Below are 4,794 nucleotides of genomic sequence, written 5' to 3' on the forward strand. Positions count from 1 at the left end.
GACTAGGACGGAGGCCGAATTGCTAGGCGAGCTCTGAACGCGCATGGTGATTCTGTTGCAGGTTATTCCGGACTCGCTTGAATGTGCATGTGGACCTTGTTGCTGGATTGGCGGTTTGCCTCAAAAGGCTGCTTTGCACTTCTGTTGCAAGGGTCGCAGTGTGCTCCTCCGTGCGGAGTGAGCGTTCTGTGTTTCCATTAACAATTATAACCCTGCGAAGTCCTGGCATTTTGAGCTTGAGGTATGCATAATGCGGTACCACATTGAATCTAGCAAATGCAGTTCGTCTGAGTAGTGTGTGATAGCCACTGCAGAAGAGGACGATATCGAAGATTAACTCTTCGCTTCGGAAGTTATCCGGAGATCCGAAGACCACTTCCAGTGTAATTGAGCCCGTGCAACATGCCTCTACACCTGGTATGACACCTTTGAAGGTGGTTTTTGTGGGTTTGATCCTCAAGGGGTGTATGCCCATTTTGCGCACCGTATCCTGATAAAGTAGGTTCAGGCTGCTGCCACCGTCCATAAGGACTCGGGTGAGGTGGAATCCGTCAATGATAGGATCAAGGACCAATGCGGCAGAACTGCCATGATGGATACTAGTGGGGTAGTCCCTGCGATCAAAAGTGATCGAACAAGAAGACCATGGGTTGAACTTTGGGGCGACTGGCTCCATCGCGTAAATGTCCCTAAGTGCACGCTTCCGTTCCCGCTTGGGGATATGAGTTGTGTATATCATGTTCACCGTTTTCACTTGGGGAGGAAATTTCTTCTGTCCTCCTATGTTCGGCGGCCAGGGCTCCTCCTCGTCGTCGCTATGCGGCCCTTTTCCCTTGCTTTCGGCATTCAACTTGCCGACCTATTTGAACACCCAGCATTCTCTGTTGGTGTGGTCGGCTGGCTTATCGGGGGTGCCTTGAATTTGACACGAGCAGTCGAGTATGTGGTCCAAACTGGATGGGCCCGAATTGTTTCTTTTGAACGGCTTTTTCCGCTGACCGGATTTAGAGCCACTGAATCCAGCATTCACTGCCGTGTCTTCGGTGTTATCGTCGTTGTTGCGGTGCTTGTATCTGTTGCGGCGTGGCTTGCCATTGCTGTCTCTAGCCTCCGATGTGCCAGGGTTGCTTGCTGTGTTGTTGCTACGGGCCAACCAGCTATCTTCGCCCGCGCAGAAGCGGGTCATGAGTGTTGTAAGGGCTGCCATGGACTTTGGCTTCTCTTGGCCGAGATGTCTGGCGAGCCACTCGTCATGGATGTTATGTTTAAAGGCCGCTATGGCTTCGGCATCCGGACAGTCCACAATTTGGTTCTTTTTGGTTAGGAACCGAGTCCAAAATTTCTTGGCTGACTCTCCGGGCTGTTGTGTTATGTGACTTAAATCATCAGCATCCGGTGGTCGCACATAAGTGCCCTGGAAGTTGTCTAGGAATGCGTTTGCCAGGTTCTCTCAACTTCCGATGGAGTTTGCTGGCAAGCTATTTAGCCAATGCCGAGCTGGTCCTTTGAGTTTTAACGGGAGGTACTTGATGGCGTGTAGATCATCCCAGCGGGCCATGTGAATGTGGAGGAAGAAATCCTCTATCCATACTACGGGGTCAGTAGTACCATCGTATGATTCAATGTTCATGGGTTTAAACCCTTCTGGGAATTCATGATCCATTACTTCATCAGTGAAGCATAGGGGGTGTGCGGCGCCTCTGTGCCGGGCTATGTCACGACGCAGTTTGTACGAGTCTTGTCTGCTGTGTTCGGCCCGGCCGGATTTTCTTTTGGTATATCTGGCATGATGGTCGTCGTCATGTGTTGGGGCGCGCCCTCGTGATCCGAAGATCGATCTTTTGTGTCCTGCTTTGTTTTGCAATACGTCTCGCAGGTCCTGCGTGTTACCCCGGGCCTTGCTGTTTTTTTTTGACTGGCGACGGGGTGTGGGCTGGACTTCGGGCTTATATGCCACTTTGTCCCGACCACGAGGTGGCCGGTCTGCCGCATCATATGATGGAAGCACAGGCTTTAATGCTTCCTCTTCAAGTTGGGGTAGCAACCTGGGCTTTGGGGAACTTTTGATTGGGCGCTCGAGTTCATGTTCCTCGGATGCCGGGACCTCAGTCCATCTATCCGCTAGCAGATCTTGCTTAGCTTGAAGCTGTTGTTGCTTTTTCTTCAAGCTTTTTGCTGTGGCAATAAGCCGGTGCTTGAAGCGCTCCTGTTCGATGGGATCCTCAGGCACGATAAGCGTCGCCGAGGCTCACCTCGTCTTCGGAGAGAGGCATGTAATTGTCATCCTCTGATTCTCCGTCTGCTGCCTGTTCCTTGGGGCTGGCTTGCCCATCCTCCTTCTCAAAGCCTGGCGGGAGGGGACTGTCTTTGTCTTCAGCACTATGTGCAGCGTTATTGTCTCCCGTGCCAGTATCGCTATTTTTGCTATGGCGGGGCTTAGAGCGGCGCCGATGACGCCGGTTCTTGGATTGCTTCTCGGGGGGATTATCCTTCGTTGCCTTATTGCCATCGCCCTCTTTGGGGGTGTCCACCATGTATATATAATACGATGAGGTGTCAGTCTAGTGCCCTGTGGGCGGTGGTTCCTGTTCGTCTCCTGCATCATCGTCCATACCTTCGATGTATTCGGAATCAAAGTCAAGCATGTCGGTTAGGTCGTCGATGGTGGCTAGTAAGTGGGTGGTGGGTAGGGAACGAATTTCTTCGCCGTCCGCTTCCCACTCGAGCCGGACATAGTTTGGCCAAGGGTCTCCTGACAAGGAGAGAGACCGTAATGAGTTTAGCACGTCGCCTAGGGGCGACTGCTGAAAGATATCCATGGAGGTGAACTCCATGATTGGTGCCCAATCAGATTGGATGGTCACGGACGCGAGCAGTTCGGAGTCTGTGGCTGGGGATGAATCCGAGTGTCCAGCAACATAGGTCTCATAGGAGGTGAAGTCATTATTCGCTCTATCGCCGCTGAGTGTGCGGCCTCCGTGGCGGGGTCCATCCACCCGTCCTTGGACGGCGCGATCTGTTCCGGATCGAGGGTCGGAGTAGTTACATGTGTGATCTCCCGAAAACTGTCCGACGATACAGCTAAATCATGCTCATCGTGACTGTGCGGCGTACCTGACATGGGTTCGAATCCGTCGAAGATCAAGTATCTGCGGATGTTGGTGGTATAGTTCAAGCTTCCAAACCCGACCTGATGGCCAGGGGCATAGCTCTCGATCTGCTCCAGATGGCCGAGCGAGTTGGCCCGCAGTACGAAGCCACCGAATACGATGATCTGTCCGGGGAGGAAAACCTCACCCTAGATCGCATCGTTGCCGATGATCGAAGGAGCCATCAAGCCTTATGATGACGACACCGTGGAACTCTTAATGAAAGCACCAATGTCGGTGTCAAAACTAGCGGATCTCGGGTAGGGGGTCCCGAACTGTGCGTCTAAGGCGGATGGTAACAGGAGGCGGGGGACACAATGTTTACCCAGGTCTGGGCCCTCTCGATGGAGGTAATACCGTACTTCCTGCTTGATTGATCTTGATGATATGCGTATTACAAGAGTTGATCTACCACGATATCGGAGAGGCTAAACCCTAGAAGCTAGCCTATGGTATGATTGTTGTTGGCCTATGGACTAAACACTCTGGTTTATATAGACACCGGAGGGATCTAGGGTTACACAGAGTCGGTTACAAGGGAGGATATCTACATATCCAAATTTCCAAGCTTGCCTTCCACGCAAAGGAGAGTCCCACCCGGACACGGGACGAAGTCTTCAATCTTGTATCTTCATAGTCCAACAGCGCGGCCAAAGTATATAGTCCGGCTATCCGAGGACCCCCTAATCCAGGACTCCCTCAGGGGGCACCGCTAGAACACACAACAAACATTGTTAGCCGTGTGCGGTGCCCCCCTCCACAGTTTACGCCTCCGGTCATATTCACGTACTGCTTAGGCAAAGCCCTACGCAGATCACTTCACCATCACCGTCACCATGCCGTCGTCCTGACGGAACTCTCCCTCGACACTTTGCTGGATCAAGAGTTCGAGGGACTTCATCGAGCTGAACATGTGCAAAACTCGGAGGTGCCGTACGTTCAGTGCTTGATTGGTCGGAACGAGAAGAAGTTCGGCTACATCAACCGCGTCATACGTTTCCGCTTTTGGTCTATGAGGGTACATGGACACACTCTCCCCCTCTCGTTGCTATGCATCTCCTAGATAGATCTTGCGTGAGCGTAGGAAATTTTTGAAATTGCATGCTACGTTTCCCAACAGTGGCATCTGAGCCAGGTCTATGCGTAGATGATATGCACGAGGAGAACACAAAGAGTTGTGGGCGGTGATCATCATACTGCTTACCACCAATGTCTTATTTTGATTCAGCAGAATTGTTGGATGAAGCAGCCCGGACCAACCTTACATGACCATGTTCATGAGACCGGTTCCACTGACAGACATGCTAGTAGTTTTGCATAAAGGTGGTTGACGGGTGTCTGTTTCTCCAACTTTAGTTGAATCGAATTTGACCACAACCGGTCCTTGTTGAAGGTTAAAACAACGAACTTGATAAATCACTGTTGTGGTTTTGATGCATAGGTAAGAACGGTTCTTGCTAGAAGCTCGTAGCAGCCACGCAAAACTTGCAACAACAAAGTAGAGGACGTCTAACTTGTTTTTGCAGGGCATGTTGTGATATGATATGGTCAATACATGATGTCATATACGTTGTTGTATGAGATGGTCATGTTTTGTAAAAGTTATCGGCAACTGGTAGGAGCCTTATGTTTGTCGCCTTATTGT

The sequence above is a fragment of the Triticum aestivum genome, chromosome 2A, assembly GCF_018294505.1.
Source record: "Triticum aestivum cultivar Chinese Spring chromosome 2A, IWGSC CS RefSeq v2.1, whole genome shotgun sequence".
Taxonomy (NCBI): Eukaryota; Viridiplantae; Streptophyta; class Magnoliopsida; order Poales; family Poaceae; genus Triticum; species Triticum aestivum.